At 45.8% G+C, this 17,947-nt stretch overlaps 1 long non-coding RNA gene across 2 annotated transcripts in view; it reads left to right on the plus strand.

Annotated features, from left to right (window-relative positions):
* Positions 1 to 2,169: 2,169 nt before the first annotated feature.
* LOC109024269 (uncharacterized) overlaps positions 2,170 to 17,947 on the plus strand; it is a 67,113-nt gene continuing 51,335 nt past the window's right edge. The window contains exons 1-2 of one of the 2 annotated variants that reach the window (XR_002003762.2): positions 2,170 to 2,392; positions 16,404 to 16,452. This is a non-coding gene — a long non-coding RNA (uncharacterized lncRNA). The remainder of the gene's footprint in view (positions 2,393 to 16,403; positions 16,453 to 17,947) is intronic. The other variant, XR_004068053.3, reaches the window with a different exon arrangement.

Genomic DNA, 17,947 nt, shown 5'->3' on the forward strand with positions numbered 1-17,947 from the left:
GTGAAGGTCAGCCTCAGTGAGACTTGTTGGGTTTGTCTTATAACAGGGTTTATGAAGTTGACAGTTTATTTAGGTCAGAGCTTAAATTATCACCAGGTGAGAGTTTCCAGCTGAGGAAAATGAAGATCTGGAAGGAGAGAGCATTTCTACAATGTGAGGGGGCGCCGAGTGGGGGTGAGGGGAGCAAAGATGAGGACGCTTTGGCCTTGCCTCATCTGCATTTCTGGCTCCCTGGAGGACATCTGCTTCTCCCTCCTGGTGTGGTCATTCTTGGCCTGGTCTGGGTTCCCTTCCTGCTCTGAGGCAAAGGGGGTGGCTTTGTGGGGGCAATAGGCCCTTGGTGTCTGTCCTAAAGGTTTGCTGAAAACTCATTGACATGAGGCAGTTGGAGTAACTCTGAAAAGGCATACAAATTTATTTAGTGTATACACACAAGAGCCTTCAGAATGAAGACTCCCCAGCAATAACACAGAAAAGCTTATATACCATCCTGAGGACAGCAAAGAATGCAGACTCATTACGGTCCAAAAATCACATGTTATGTTGGCAAATCGGATGTAGTGGCAAGACATCTTCTGAGAGAGGGAAAGAAAGGGGCTTGGCTAGCAAAGATGGACTGTTATATAAATGAAGCCTCTCACAGAGAGAAGAGAAATGCTTCTTTTCCAACTTTTTAACATTTTTCTTTTTATTTGGATACTTAAATAATGAAGGCGGGAGTCTCCCTGTGTTGACCAGGCCTTCAACTCCTTGCTTTAAGGCAGGGATGTCCAATCTTTTGCCTTCCCTGGGCCGCACTAAAAGAATTGTCTTGGGCCACACATAAAACACACTAACACTAATGATAGCTGATGAGCTAAAAAAAAAAGAAAAAAAATCGCAAAAAAACTCTGTGTATTTTTTTTTTTTTTTAGCCAGAGTCTCACTCTGTCACCCACACTGGAGTGTAGTGGCGTAATCTTGGCTCACTGCAACCTCCACCTCCGGGTTCAAGCGATTCTCCTGCCTCAGCCTCCTGAGTACCTGGGACTACAGACGCCTGCCACCACACCTGGCTAATTTTTGTATTTTTAGTAGAGATGGGGTTTCACCATATTGGCCAGGCTGGTCTTGAACTCCTGACCTTGTAATCTGCCTGCCTCGGCCTCCCAAAGTGCTGGGATTACAGGCGTGAGCCACAGTGCACGGCAGAAAATCGCAAAAAAATTTTTTAAATATTTTAAGAAAGTTTACTAATTTGTGTTGGGCTGTATTCAAAGCCGTCCTTAGCCCGCAGGCCATAGGTTGGACAAGCTTGCTTTAAGGGATCCTCCAGCCTCGGCCTCCGCAGTTGCTGGGATTGGAGGCATGAGTCACGGCTTCCTACCTGTGTTCAGGTTTTAAAGACGTCAGACCCCGAATCTCTACTAGTTCCAGTGAAGGGAAATAAGCAGGGAGGAGGCCATGGCTTTGTTAACGGAGATTCTCCGTAGATGCGCATTTTCCTCCCAAAGACACCTTTGCAAGACCACACTGTTGGCCAAGCGGCCACGATTTCAAAATATGTCAAAGGAGTAACCGGGCGCGGTGGCTCACGCCTGTAATCCTAGCACTGTGGGAGGCTGGGGCGGATCGCTTGAGCTCAAGAGTTCGAGACCAGCCTGGCTGAAACCCCGTCTCTACTAAAAATACAAAAATTAACAGGGGTGGTGGAGCACACCTGTAGTCCCAGCTACTAGGGAGGCTGAGACAGTAAAATCGCTTAAACCCAGGAGGTGGAGATTGCCGTGAGCCAGGATAGCGCCACTGCACTCCAGCCTGGGTGACAAAGTGAGACCCAGTGTCAAAAAAAAAAAAGTCAAATATATTTTGGGGTAAAAAAATTTAATTTCCTTCACCTCCATTGGACTCTTGAGTCTGGAATTCCCTACACACATTTGTGACCCTGTGCAGGACGAAGGACCCCATTGAGTGAAAAAGACAACAGTGTCCCTTATAGCAGTTAGGAGCAAGTTTGGCTCAAATGCCAGTATCCGAAGAGCAGGGAGCTGAAAGTGAGCCCATTTAGGGAACCTGCGGCTGGAATAGCAGCGACCGGCTCTGCAGCGCCCTGTTACCCAGGGCTTCTGCTGTCACTCAGGGCTGAGGGGGCGGGGTAGGATGCCCCATCCAATCGGGGTGCTGGGGCGGGGCCCTGCCAACTCTTTATCCGCCGGAAGGAGGGCGCCGCATTGGCGGTCTTCTCATTGCCTGGCTGCTAGAGGCAACCCGAAGTCAGGGTTCTTTCTTTCCTGCTCTGAGAGGGACCAGGTCCCTCCTCTGTAGCTTTTGTCTCTCTATTGCCTGCGCCGTGTCCTGGACTGCTCACGGGAGTTCTGCAGGAGACGCCGGAATATCTGGAAGCTGAAAAATGGTGAGTGTGCGGAGCCGGAAACCCCGAGGTGGGTTTGGGGGTTAGGGGACGGTCTGGTCAGAACCGCGGAATCGGCTGTGGCGGAACGCGGGCCTCCATGTTGCGACTCGGGGGTCTGAGGCCCGAGTTCCCCTGGCGCAGCTCAGCCCTGGGTCCCCTTGGCCTCAGGGTGGGTCTGGGCGGCAGTCGGGACCCCAGGCGTCCCGCCGTCCCTGCGCGGCGACTGGGACCCCTGCCCCGGAGCTCTCTCTGGGGAGCTCTGCGCCCGCAGCCGCGCGTCTCCCCAAATTGTGCGGAAGTCATGGAGGGAATCCCGCCTCGTGTGTGGGGTTCCCAGTCACACGTTTCTTCTGTTAAAAATTAAACTGAGACACTGTTAACAAGTAAAGAGTATTTTGGGTAAACAGCCAATCATGAAGGAGAAACACCGGGTCATGACTTGTTTGTTAACGGAAAAAAAAACCAAACAGTAAAATAAAGAAGTTTTATTTTGACCTGGCGTGGTGGCTCACACCTGTAATCCTAGCACTTTGGCTGGCCGAGGTGGGTGGGTCACCTAAGGTCAGGCGTTTGAGACCAGCCTGGCCAACAAACCCTATGTAGGGTCCAGCCCTACTGGGCCTGTGGGTTTTTCTCCTCGTGTGCGGAGACAAGAGATCGTAGAAATAAAGACAGAAGACAAAGAGAAGAAAAGACAGCTAGGCCGGGGGGACCGCTACCACCTAGATGCGGAGACCGGTAGTGGCCCCGAATGCCTGGCTGCGCTGTTATTTATTGGATACAAGACAAGGGGGGAGGGTAAGGAGTGTGAGTCATGTCCAATGATAGGTAAGGTCACGCGAGTCACGTGTCCACCAGACAGGGGGCCCTTCCCTGTTTGGTAGCTAAGGCGGGGAGAGAGGACAGCTTATGTCATTATTTCTTCTATGCATTTCAAAGACTTTAGTACTTTCACTATTGCTGCTGCTGCTGCTATCTAGAAGGCAGAGCCAGGTGTACAGGGTGGAATATGAAAGCGAACCAGGAGCGTGACCGCTGAAGCACAGCGTCACAGGGAGATGGTCAGGCCTCCGGATGGCTGCGGGTGGGCCTGGCTGATGTCAGGCCTTCCCCAAGAGGTGGTGGAGCAGAGTCTTCTCTAACTCTCCCGGGGAAAGGGAGACTCTCTTTCCCAGTCTGCTAAGTAACGGGTGCCCGCCCCAGGCGCTGGCGTTACCGCTAGACCAAGGTCAGCTAGGTAGCGGGTGCCTTCCCAGGCGCTGGCGTTACCGCTAGACCAGGGAGCCCTCTAGTGTCCCCGTCCAGGCGTAACAGAGGGCTCACACTTGTCTTCTGGTCACTTCTTACCGTGTCCCTTCAGCTCCTATCTCTCTATGGCCTTGTTTTTCCTAGGTTATAATTGTGGAAGAAATATAATTATAATATTGGAATAAAGAGCAATGCTACAAACTAATGATAATGATATTCATATATAATCATATCTATAATCTATTTCTAGTATAACTATTCTTATTCTATATATTTTCTTTATTATACCGGAAACAGCTTGTGCCTTCGGTCTCTTGCCTTGGCACCTGGGTGGCTTGCCGCCGACATCTCCCCCGTTTTTATTGACTAGGATCGTCATCGCCATCATTGCTTGTCGCTGACTTCGGACTTGTCCTCAGACTCCTTGGAGACATCTGCAGACTAGAAGTAGACAACATAAACATACCAATATTAATAATGCCAGTGACAACAATGATCCTCCGAGGGGTTTGATCCATTTAAAGGGATTAAGATCAGACAGTCTTTTAGTTATTCCCTCAAAAATGTCTGAGCCAGGACAGTAGTTAAATGAGCCTGTGAGGCCTCAAAAATTTGTTCTTTAAGTTTTGAAATATCTAAGGTTAAATTATCATCCTATTCTAAATGATGAGGTTATTGAACAATTATGAAAATGTTGCCTAGATGCTTGGGATAAGATTCAAGATGATGGCAAAGTATGTCCATCTTTTATGCCCGTCAGACAGGGACAACATGAACCCTATGCAGACTTCATTGCCTATCTTCAAGATGCAGCAGAAAAAGCTATCCCTGATAGCCATGGCCAATGACTTGTTGTAGAACTTATGGCTTATGATCAAGCAAATCCAGATTTCTTCTCCTTATCACTGTTTAGGAATGCAGCTAGAAGACAAGAATTAAGCCCCACGATGGTCACTTCTCATCGTGTCCCTTCAGCTCCTATCTCTGTATGGCCTGGTTTTTCCCAGGTTATAATTGTAGAACAAAGATTATTATAATATTGGAGTAAAGAGCAATGCTACAAACTAATGATTAATGATATTCATATATAATCATATCTATAATCTATTTCTAGTATATTCTTATTCTATATATTTTCTTTATTATACTGCAACAGCTTGTGCCCTCGGTCTCTTGCCTTGGCACCTGGGTGGCTTGCTGCCCACAACCCTGTGTCTAAAAATACAAAAATTAGCTGCGCATGGTGGTGGGTACCAGTAATCCCAGCTACTCCGGAGGCTGAGGCAGGAGGATCGCTTGAACCCGGGAGATGAAGGTTACAGTGTTATGAAAGACCTTGGCCGAGGGAAACAACCCCAGGAAGCCTCGAGTAAGTGGTCCCGAGGCAGCTCATGACAGTTTGGTTTTATTCATTTCAGGGAGACAGGAATTGCAGGGAAAATCATGACTTAGTTCTTGGAAGGTGTGAGTTCCTTTGGCCAAAAGGCGGGACTTCTGGTAATGGGGTTAGAAGGCACAGGTGGTTGAGGGATTCTGTGGGTGGCAGTTGGTTGAGAGTGTGAAGTTTTGGTCTAAAATTTAGACGTGGATAAAAAGGAACAAACTAATGGCATTTGCAGCAACCTGGATGGAATTGGAGACTATTCTAAGTGAAGTAGCTCGTTAAAATGGAAAACCAAGCATCACTTATGTTCTCACTCACAAGTGGGAGCTAAGCTATGAGGATGCAAAGGCATAAGAATGATACAATGGACTGTGGGGACTGGGGAGGATGGGAAAGGGTGGGAAGGTGGGTGTGAGGGATAAAAGACTACAAATTGGGCTGGGCATGGTGGCTCACGCCTGTAATCCCAGCACTTTGGGAGGCTGAGGCGGGCAGATCACCTGAGGTCAGGAGTTCGAGACCAGCCTGGCCAATATTGGGAAGCCCCGTCTCTACTAAAAATACAAATGTTAGCTGGGTGTGGTGGCACATGCCTGTAGTCCCAGTTACTCGGGAGGCTAAGACAGGAGAATTGCATGAACCCAGGAGGCACAGGTTGCAGTGAGTCGAGATCCTGCCACTGCACTCCAGCCTGGGTGACAGAGCGAGACTCCATCTCAAAAACCAACAAACAAAAAACCCAAAAACCGAAAGACTACAAATTGGGTTCAGCGTATACTGCTCCAGCGATGGGTGCACCAAAATTTCACAAATCACCACTAAAGAACTTACTCATGTAACCATATACCACCTGTTCCCCATAAACCTATGGAAATATATATATATGTATTTAAATTTTTAGAGGCGGTAGGAAGGAATGCTGTAGGAAGAGGGGCTGTTATTTGTCACGATTCCATCCCTGCCCACAAAACAGGCCTGTGTCACCAGATTTTATGAATTCTGAGACATGAATTACCCTTTTCCTTAAGTCCCTTTAGATGGTGTTTGTAATTTCATATCTTACTGCCACAGAATCTGTTTTGTGAGTCTGACGATGTCTAATGAACATGAATGTAGATCAGTTGCCGTGTATATATTCTAAAAGAGAGACAGTATAAGGAGGCTACTCCGATCTTCCTGTCACAGCGGGGAACTCCATTTTGAGAGTTTTTTATTGGTGATCTTGGCCAAGAGCAGGTCAGTTCACTTAGTTGTTGGTGGGGGAGCTGCTTAATTTTGTTAACAGCTTATAGGTTGGAGGACAGGCTTTTATAATGTGAAAGGAAAATAAAACCTCAGGACCCCAATTTTTATACCAAAAGGAAAATATTAAGCTAAAAGCTGAGTCAAGCAAGAAGTTGCCTTTCTTTTTGTTGCTAAGTGAATAGCTACAGATAAAAAGTTATATATCTCAGGCCGGGCACAGTGGCTTATGCCTGTAGTCTCAGAACTCTGGGAGGCTGAGGCAGGCGGATCACTAGATCAGGAGTTCGAGACCAGCCTGACCAAAATGGAGAAACCCTGTCTCTACTAAAAATACAAAACTTAGCCAGGCATGGTGGCCTGTGCCTGTAATCTCAGCTAATCAGGAAGCTGAGGCAGGAGAATCACTTGAACCTGGGAGGTGGAAGTTGCAGTGAGCCAAGATCGAGTCACTGCACTCCAGCCTGGGTGACAGAGCGAGACTGCATCTAAAAAAAAAAAAAAAAAAAAAGTTATGTATCTCCACAGGAAACTGTGTATCTCATGTAAAGTGTTGATTTACTGGGTGAGACACAAATACCTAACTGACTATTCTCTTGCCTGCTTCTTTCCTGTTGCAATATGTGGATTACATACTAACCCTCCCTCTTACCTATCCAGCACACTTTTCCCCTTTATATATTGAAGTCCTCAAAATTGTCCTTGGAGAAAGTCACAGACTGTTTCTGTGATTCCGTGTTGATTTCTTCTGGGTCTGTTCTTAACCTTGGGAAAATAAACTTCTAAGCTGATCCAGAAGCATCTCCAATATTTTTGGTTTACAATGTGTTGCGTGAGGAGCCAAACCATATTAAATACTAGATTGGTTACAGTGATGCAGTCACCTTCTTTGGACTTGTCAACTTGAAGTAATTGAAAAGATCAGATTCCAGTTTTGAAGCATTTATTCAAGTAGTAAGCTGAGAATGGCCTATTTGGGAAAACACAGACTCCACAGAAATGGCTCAGTGCTCTGAAGTCAGATGTTAAATTCTTCCCTATATAGGCAAAAGGCAAAGAAATTGAACAGGATTACATTTTCCATAGAAGGCTGATGTATGAGGTACAACAATTTAATTTGTTACAGTTTGCTTTTTTTCTCCTAGGCCTTTATTTTCTTGACAGCTGATTTTCATTTCCTTCCCAATTTAAAAGAATGAGTTTGGCCAGGTACAGTGGCTCATGCCTGTAATCCTAGCACTTTGGGAGGCCATGGTGGGTGGATTGCCTTAGCTCAGGAGTTTGAGACCAGCCTGGGCAACACGATGAAGCCCCATCTCTACTAAAATACAAAATTAGCTGGCTGTGGCGACGTGCACCTGTAATCCCAGTTACTTGGGATGTTGTGGGAAATAAAGGACTAGAGAGACTGATACAAGGAACAGGAGAATTGTTTATTTAAGGTACGCACCGGCTCAGTGGATTCACATCTAAAAAGCTGAGCACTGAACAAAGACTGAGCGAGGTTTTTATAAGCAAACTTACAGAAGCAAAACAAAAGTAATCATACAGTGATAGGTCACGTAATCTATAGCATAGCATAACTTGTGGCCTTGCATAGCTGGTGGCCTTGTAGCTGCATTTAAAGAAAAACAAGAACTGACTAAATACAGACTTCTTTCCTTTTTTTTTTTTTCCTTCACCTTCATTCTGGAGGGGGGATGTCTGGAACCTATTCTTTTGGCTTTGACTTCTCAAACAGCATTATAACTCTTTGAAGTGAGCTTGCTAGGCAGAGGAAAACTTGTTCTTTTCTTTTTAACCTTTGCCTTGCCTGTTACTTTTCTTGGAGTGAATGAATGCATATTTATTTTTTAAATTTCTGCCTTAGGGAGGCTGAGGTAGGAGAATTGCTTGAACCCAGGAGGTGGAGGTTGCAGTGAGCCGAGATCATGTCATTGCACTCCAGCCTGGGTGACAGAGCAAGAGTTGGTCTCAAAAAAAAAAAAAAAAAAAAAGAGTGAGTTGAACATTCCAGCTTAAGACAGTGTGATAGCCATGAAGTCTTTGTGTGAGAAAGGGTAAGATGAAAGTTCATCTACAATGGAGATCAAGAGTGAAGAGGGAAGGGGTCTTCCCTGGCTCCCTTCAACATTTACATGTGACATAATTTTATGAAACAATATAGGTAAGAATGAAGACAAAAAGGCAAATCCACAGTCTGGGAAAGGAAAGTTCCAGCTGCCTGTCATGTGACTCAATGCCACCTTTATCACATTGCTTTAAGGCTCAAGATAATTTAGAGATGGAACAGCTCAAATTTTTGGCTTTAGTTTCACAGACTGTACAGGTAGAAAATGTTCTGGTTATATAATCAGGTTAATTGGGGGATTTTGGTTGGTTAAGCCTAAATTTCATTTCCCTATAAATTATTATTTTATCAGAATTGTATTTGAGTTGTATTTCAGGGTCCTTAGGTAGGTCCTAGGGCACTACACACAGTTCAGTCTTATTGTTTCTTATTTATTTATTTATTTATTTATTTATTTATTTATTTATTGTTTTTTTGAGACAGGGTCTTGCTCACTGCAACATCTGCCTCCTGGGCTCTGGGTGCAAGCAGTCCTCCCACCTCAGCCTCCTGAGTAGCCAGGACTGCAGGCATGCACCATCACACCTGACTTAATTGTTGTATTTTTTGTAGATGCCAGGTTGTCCAGTCTAGTCTCAAAATCCTGAGCTCAAGTGATCCATCAGCCTCTGTGTCTCACCCAAAGTGCTGGGATTACAGGCGTGAGCCACAGTGCATCACCTCATTTAATTTTTTTTTTTTTTTTTTTTTGAGACTGCGTCTAGCTCTGTTGCCCAGGCTGGAGTGCAGTGGTGTGATCTCGGCTCGCTGCAACCTCCGCCTCCCGAGTTCAAGCGATTCTTCGGCCTCAGCCTCTCTAGTAGCTGGGATTACAGGCACACACCACCACGCCCCGCTAATTTTTGTATTTTTAGTAGAGACTGGGTTTCACCATGTTGGCCAGGCTGGTCAAGAACTCCTGACCTCAAGTGATGCACCCACCTCAGCCTCCCAAAGTGCTGGGATTACAGGCGTGAGACACCGTGCCTGGCCTATTTAAATTTTTTAGCACTCCCCTTGGGGACTGGTTTCCCCCACATTTTCCAGATAGATTGGATACAGTGTCTCCTATTCTCCACCCTGTATCAGAGGCTAACTCTTCAAGGGCTTGCAGTAAAAATCCTAAATGTTCAGTTTCTCTCCCACATTTCCAACATCAACTCCATTCTCCAGTTCACAATATTATCAACTATTTCTTCTTTATAGTACAACATTGTATTTATTCATCCTGTTTAAAACAGACGCAGTGTATTTTAATTGTTTATTATTTTATCACAGAGCAATAGATGATTCTTTTTAAAGTATTTGTTTGCTATTTCTGAAAATTTCACTTGAGAAGAAGGCAGAGAAAAATCACCACACATCTCAGTGAACAAAACCTTTGTGCCTCTCCTTTTATTTTTCCTAGGCACAGACATCAGGATGTCTTTGGGTTGAGGTTCCTTTTTGGAAACTTTACAGAATGATCTGTCTTCCGTTCCCCCTCCAATTTTTCCTGGTCCTGGGTTTCAGAACTGCCTAGGCTGAGCCAAGATACCCACCACTGCCATGTCTCTTGGAGGGCCTAGTGCATATCAGCCCCTGAGTCATGCCTCCAAGAGGACAGCCTGAAGTAGAGGAGTGGGGCCTCCCAAGGGAGCAGCTGAATGCCTTGTGGTGGGAGGAGACTCCTGGTATACTCTTCATCTAGATAACCAATCCCCTTGGGGTGCTCAGCTTTTCTCCCTCAACCCCAGTTTCCATTATTTGGAGATACATGGCTGGTCAGCCAATTGGATTTTGCTCCTGAGAGGAAAGAGAAATGATTCCTGTCCTCTGGATTGTCTCAGAAATGTAAAGAAAGAAAACTTTTTTTTTTTTTTTTTTTTGCCTTTCCCACGCATTCTGAGGGAGAAAACTCAAAACGTGTGGGAGAAAACAAAACAAACAGAAAAAGTTGGTGCAAAAGTAATTGTGCTTTTTGCATTGTTGAAATTTGCTGTTTGATATTGGAATACATTCTTTTTTTTTTTTTTGAGACAGAGTCTCGCTCTGTCGCCCAGGCCGGAGTGCAGTAGTGCAATCTTGGCTGACTGCAAGCTCTGCCTCTCAGGTTCACACCATTCTCCTGCCTCAGCCTCCCGAGTAGCTGGGACTACAGGCGCCCAACACCACGCCTGGCTAATTTTTTTGTATTTTTAGTAGAGATGGGGTTTCACTGTGTTAGCCAGGATGGTCTTGATCTCCTGACCTTGTGATCCGCCGCATCGGCCTCCCAAAGTGCTGGGATTACAGGCGTGAGCCACTGCACCTAGCCTTCTTTTTTTTTTTTTTTTTTTTTTTTTTTTTTTTTGAGACAGAGTCTTGCTCTGTTGCCCAGGGGCATGATCTCTGCTCACTGCAACCTCTGCCTCCCAGGTTCAAGTGATTATCATGCTTCAGCCTCCTGAGTAGCTGGGATTACAGGCGTGCACCATCATTGCCAGCTAATTTTTGTATTTTTAGTAGATTTGGGGTTTCACCTTGTTGGCCAGGCTGGTCTCCAACACCTGACCTCAAGTGATTCTCCCACCTTGGCCTCCCAAAGTGCTGGGATTACAAGTGTGAGCCACTACGCCTGGCGCCAAAAATCTTAATGATCTTGGACTTAGGAAAAAGATTCTATGACATGACACCAGGAGCCCTAGGAGCAAAGAACAAGTATGTCATTTAGACTACATCAGAATTTAAAACTTTTGTGCATCTGGCCAGGAATGGTGGCTTACACCTGTAATCCCAGCACTTTGGCATGCGTAGGTGGGTGGATCAGGAGGTCAGGAGTTCAAGACCAGCCTGGCCAACACGGTGAAACACCGTCTCTACTACAAATAGAAAAATTAGCTGAGCGTGGTGTCACGCGCCTGTAATCCCAGCTACTCAGGAGACTGAGGCAGGAGAATCGCTTGAACCCAGGAGGTGGAGGTTGTAGTGAGCCAAGATCACGCCACTGCACTCCAGCCTCGGCAACGGAGGAAGACTCCGTCTAAAAACAAAAACAAAAAACTTTTGTGCTTCAAAAAACACCATCAAGAAATTGAAGCCTGTGTGGCCATGCCACCCTAAACGCATCTGTTTGGCATAGCTAAGCGGGATTGGGCCTGGTTAGTAAATGGATGGAGAATGCCTGGGAATACTGGGTGCTATATGCTTTAAAAAAAAGAAGAAAAAGAAAAGAAGAAGAGGGTGGGGAATTTGACAAGAGAATTCCCCAAATGAGAGAAAACCTTCCATATTGAAAATCTGGTCATTCCCCTTCATGACATAGGGTAGAGGCTGTATTGGTAGCCAGCACTCTGAGGCATCGTGGCCCATTACTGCAGGAAATGAACTCTGCCCCGCAGTTCTCTCTGGCAGTGGTGTGCCCACAGTCCCCCAGTCTCTCCCAGTTTATGGGATGACAACAAAGTGGTCATCCGGAGAGAAATCTGACCTTGTATTTGGATTTGTGAGTACAGACACTCTTCAGGACACCCTCCTTCCTCCCCAAAGAAAGGCAGCTTTTTATCACCAACCATTCCAGTCATAGGAAGCAGGGTCTGAAGTCTAAGTCCTTATTCCATGCAAAGGGAGATTGCACTGAAAACTTGTTAAAAATGTCAAGGAAGGCTTCATTCAACACAATTGCAATATGTGTCAGGAGAACTGTAATATGGGAAAGAGATTGAACTCAATCTTGAATGCATCAACAAGAGAATTATAGCTAAAGAGCAGGGTGAGGGAGAGGATGGAATTTGGTTAGGTGTCAAGAGTTGGGAGACTGATTAATTATCATAGATGGGGGAAATGGAACTTGATTAGATACCAAGTTTGAGGGCATTCTAAGCTCTAAGTCTGGTCAAGAAGAGGGTTCTGAGGAGCCTGACTCAACTTTGGTCAAGGAAGGAGTCCTTGAGATTCCCCCAGCCTAGTTCTTGCTAGGGCTGATGATAAATCCTTAAATTTCTGGTTTCCTCCGCACGTTCCAGAACACCCATTTCTTCTCTCTAGTCGACATTATCAACTATGTGTCCCCAGTGATACATTTGAAACTGCTGCAATATTGTTTATTTTTTGACAGAGCAATAAGTGGCTCTGTGTAAGTTTGAGACAGTCTCCCTCTGTCGCCCAGGCTGGAGTGCAGTGGCGCAATCTTGGCTCACTGCGACCTCCACCTCCTGGGTTCAAGCTGGTATCCTGCCTCAGCCTCCTGAGTAGCTGGATTACCTATGTATGCCACCACACTGGGCTAATTTTTTGTATTTTTAGTAGAGACAGGGTTTCACCATGCTGGCCAGGCTGGTCTTGAACTCATGACTTCAAGTGATCCACCCGCCTCAGCCTCCCAAAGTGCTGGAATTTACAGGTGTGAGCCACCGCACCTGACCTCTGTATAAATTTTTAAATTTTGTTTATAAATATTTTTCATGAGTGGAAAACACTCAATAACCACTCAACTACATTGTGTAAATCCTTGTGCCTAATGACTCCTGATGTCGACCATCTTTCGCGTGCTTACTAGCCATTTGTATGTATCTTGCAGAAGTGTTATTCAGATACTTTCCCATCTTTTAAGGAATCAGTATTTTTTTTTTTTTTTTTTTTTTTTTTTTGGTGAGACAGAGATTTACTCTTGTTGCCCAGGCTGAAGTACAATGGCACGATCTTGGCTCACCGCATCCTCTGCCTCACAGGTTCAAGCGATTCTCCTGCCTCAGCCTCCTGAGTAGCTGGGATTACAGGCATGTGTCACCACGTCCGGCTAATTTTGTATTTTTAGTAGAGACAGGGTTTCACCGTGTTGCCCAGGCTGATCTCGAACTCCTGACCTCAGGTAATCCACCCGCCTCCGCCTCCCAAAGTGCTGGGATTACAAGCATGAGCCACTGTGCCCGGCCAGGAATTAGTTTTTTACTTGGTACAATAATTCATTATAGTTAAGTATTGTAAGAAATCTTAAAATGTACCAGCTGAAGGAATTTTACATGTACAGTTAAGATAGTTTGACAAATCTACTTCTCTAAGATGAATAATACTGTATTTTTATTTTTGTGACTGGCTTTTTGCGATTAGTATACCATTGCTTATACCATGGAACAGGATGTTATTTTCTAAGGCTAAATAATATTCCATTGTATGTATATGCTTACCACATTTTGGTTATCCGTTCAGCCGTCAATGGACATTGATGGATTGATCCACCTCTTGGCTATTGTGAATCATGGTTTTCAAATATCTCTTCAAGATCCAATTTTCAATTTATTTGAATTGAATAAAAATAGACATGGAAGGCCGGGCGCGGTGGCTCACGCCTGTAATCCCAGCACTTTGGGAGGCCGAGGCAGGCGGATCATGAAATCAGGAGATCGAGACCATCCTGGCTAACGTGGTGAAACCCTGTCTCTACTAAAAATACAAAAAATTAGCCAGGGGTGGTGGCGGGTGCCTGTAGTCCCAGCCACTCGGGAGGCTGAGGGAGGAGAATCGCTTGAACCGGGGAGGCGGAGCTTGCAGTGAGCCACAGTGAGCCAAGATCGCACCATTGCACTCCAGCCTGGGCGACAGAACGAGACTCCATCTGAAAGAAAAAAAGACCTGGAAATGGGTTGCTGGAGGATAACATTTTTTAAATTAGCTTTTAAGTACCACCATACTGTTTTCCATAGAGGTTGAACCATTTTACAATCCTTTGGACAGAACACATGAGTTCCAGTTTTTCAACATTCTTTCCAAAACTTTGTATTTGGGGTGTTTGAATTTTTTTCTTTGTAGTTGAGTGTAGGAGTTGATTATATTTTCTGAATATTAAGACCTTGCCAGATGCATGACTTGCTTATATTTGCTCCAATGTCATGGTGATACCGACGTGTTGGGAAGGGAAGAGCGTGGTCCCTTTAAATAATACCGAAGTGGGTAAGGGAAGTGCTGGGTAGAGGAGGGTGTGATCCCTGGCTAGGGCTCCACCCCCACAGACCTAGGTGAGGACAGTTATTTCCTGCCCAAATGTTGCATTTCCCAAGACCACCCTGGCCCACCATGCCCCATTCTGGGCCTATAAAAACCCCAGACCCTAGTGGGCAGACACACAAGCAGCTGGTTGTCAAGAGGAGCACGCCAGCAGAAGAGCACACTGACAGGCACTGGCACGCCAGCAGGCCATCAGCTGGCGGATGAGGCAGTCCATCAACTGGCGGGGCTGGTGGGACAAGGCAGAGTTTGGCTGAGCCAGGGCCATTGAGCAGCCCAGCTCCCAGGAAGACCATCTCACTTCTGGCTCCCCTATCACTTCCACTCAATAAAACTATTCACTCATTCTCCAAGCCCACGTGTGATCTGATTCTTCCGGTACACTAAGGCAAGAACCCGGGATACAGAAAGCCCTCTGTCCTTGCGACAAGGTAGAGGGTCTCATTGAGCTCATCAACACAAGATGCCTGAAGGCAAACTAAAAGACCACCTGTAACACACGCCCACTGGGGCTTCAGGAGCTGTAAACATTCACCCCTTGACACTGCTGTGGGGCTCCACTGCTGTGGAGTCGGAGCCCCACAGCCTGCCCATCTGTATGCTCCCCTAGAGGTCTGAGCAACGGGGCACTGTAGAAGCAAGTCACACCCCCATTGCACACCTGCTAGGGGAACGAGGGAAACTTTCCCTTTTCGGTAGGGTGCCTTTTCCCTCTGTTTGTAGTGTCCTCTCATGGGCAAAAGTTTTAAATTTTGATAAACATTTGCTTTTTGTTAAGACTGAGCTCCCTGGAGGTTTTACCTCTGAACCTTGTCCCCATTCAGCCTTCAGCAGTTCATCAATTACAATTTAAGTTTTTCTACCACAATACTGTTTCTCACAAAGGTTTCTGCTCTTCAGTTTTTGATTTAGTTAGTTATGACTCATCAATTAGGTTGGTTGAGTCCCTTGCAAAAATCGAGTTGTGGTTTTTTTGTTTTTTCTTTCTGCTAATTGAATCAGAACAAAATCTCCCTTTCAGGTATCCTCAATGGTTAAACTTTGTGAACAGGCATTTTCAAGGAAACACACTCTCAGGACTGCTAATGTTAACATTTTTGTGCATATGCATTCAGAGGACTTTGTTATGACAGGCGCTGTAGACACACACTACAGACAGACATTAGGGACAGCCCAGGCAGCATGCTTTTCTTTCTGGATTCACTGAAAAGACATTTCCTGTTCTGCTGTTGGTATTGCTTAGTTCCGTTTTAGCATCAGAATCGCTTTATGGAAGAAAGTGGGTGTACACCAAGTGATAACCAAGTCATGGAATAAATGTCTGGAGTCCACAGCATCATGGGAACTTCTTAGGAATAGAGTCTGGGCCCCCAGTGCTGTCAGTCTCACCCATCCTCCTTTACATGTGTGAGATGTTTTAGGACTCAGTGGTCTTTGAGGATGTAGATGTGAGCTTCATCCAGGAGGAGTGGGCTTTGCTGGATCCTTCCCAGAAGAATCTCTACAGAGATGTGATGCAGGAAACCTTCGGAAACCTGTCCTCTATAGGTGAGGGTGACAATATTACTTCCTTCCTTCAGCGAATTAGAAAACATGGCTTTTTTTGTTTTCTTTTTTTTTGAGACGGAGTCTTGCTCTGTCGCCCAGGCTGGAGTGCAGTGGCGCGATCTCGGCTCACTGCAAGCTCCGCCTCCTGAATTCATGCCATTCTCCTGCCTTAGCCTCCCGAGTAGCTGGGACTACAGGCACCCGCCACCGTGCCTGGCTAATTTTTGTAATTTTAGTAGAGACAGGGTTTCATTGTGTTAGCCAGGATGGTCTCGATCTCCTGACCTCGTGATCCGCCCCCCTCGGCCTCCCAAAGTGCTGGGATTACAGGCGTGAGCCATCACACCCGGCCGAGAACGTGTTTTTAGCTCATTAATGCTGTTCCACGATTTGGAATATGGACAGGGAATATGTGAGTGAATAAATGAGGCACGGATGCAGTGTACCATGAACATAGAATATTATTTTTATTATAGCTTTATACTAATTAAGACTATTTTCCTGGTTCTGTATTTTAGGAAATAAATGGAAAGACCAGAATATTGAAGATCACTACAGAAATCTAAGGTAATTTACACTTACAAAATGAAGCAATGTCTTTCTAGAAAATCTTAGAATGTGAGAGTATGTTTAAAAAAAAAAAAAAAGGCTGGGCGCAGTGGCTCACAGCGCATTTTGGGAGGCTGAGACAGGCGGATCACAAGGTCAGGAGATCGAGACCATCCTAACACGGTGAAACACCGTCTCTACTAAAAATTAGCAGGGCATGGTGGCATGTGCCTGTAGTCTCAGCTACTCGGGAGGCTGAGGCAGGAGAAGTGCCTGAACCTGGGAGGCAGAGGTTGCAGTGAGCCGAGATCTCGCCATCGCACTCCAGCCTGGGTGACAGAGCGAGACTCTGTCTCACAAAAAAAATAAGAAAAGCAAATGAAGGAAATAAGCCCAGCATCAAATTTGTTTATCTATTATAATAATAATTATTTTTTCTTTCTGAGACAGAGTTTCACTGTTGCCCAGGCTGGAGTGCAGTGGCATGATCTCGGCTCACTGCAACCTCTGCTTCCCAGATTAAAGCAATTCTTGTGCCTCAGCCTCCTGAGTGGCTGGGATTACAGGAGTGCGCTACCACCCCTGGCTAATTTTTGTATTTTTAGTAGAGACAGGGTTTCATCACCTTGGCCAGGCTGGTCTTAAACTCCTGGCCTGAAGTGATCTGCCTACCTCGGCCTCCCAAAGTGCTGGGATTACAGGCATTAGCTGCTGCGCCTGGCCACTTTTTCTTTTTCTTTTTCTTTTTTTTTTTTTTTTGAGATGGAGTCTTGCTCTGTCGCTCAGGCTGGAGTGCGATGGCGCAGTCTCGATCTCCTGACCTCGTTGATCTGCCTGCCTTGGCCTCCCAAAGTGCCGGATTACAGGCGTGAGCCATCGCGCCTGGCTGCCACATTTATTTATTCTTAAAACATTTTATCTAAAATCCTATATTTCAATGTGACATAAACTGGGCACAGTGGGTCACACCTGTAATCCAACTATTTGGAGGTAGAGGTGGAAGGATTGCTAGAGGCCTGGAGTTTGAGAACAGCCTGGGCAAAACAGCAAGACTTCATAACAACAAAGAACTAGCTAGACACTGTGGCATGTACCTGTAGTTCTAGCTGCTCAGGAGGCTGAGTCAGAATCACTTCAGCCCAGGAGTTTGAGGCTGCTGTAAACCACAATGATGCCACTACACTCCAGCCTGGGCAACAGGATGACCCCCATTCAAGAAAAATGATAGAGGTTTAGTATTTGTAAAGTACTCTATGGGAAAATAGTATTAAGAATTTCCAGCCCAGGCACAGTGGCTCATGCATGTAATCCCAGCACTTTGGGAGGCCAAGGTGAGTGGATCACGAGGTCAGGAGTTCGAGACCAGCCTGGCCAGTATGGTGAAACCCCATCTCTACTAAAAATGTAAAAATTAGCCGGGCATGGTGGTACTCAGCTGTAGTCCCAGCTACTTGGGAGGCTGAGGCACAGCCTCAGTCTTGAACCCGGGAGGTGGAGGTTGCAGTGAGCCGTG

This window comes from Gorilla gorilla, chromosome 20 (assembly GCF_029281585.2).
Source record: "Gorilla gorilla gorilla isolate KB3781 chromosome 20, NHGRI_mGorGor1-v2.1_pri, whole genome shotgun sequence".
NCBI classification, from domain to species: domain Eukaryota; kingdom Metazoa; phylum Chordata; class Mammalia; order Primates; family Hominidae; genus Gorilla; species Gorilla gorilla.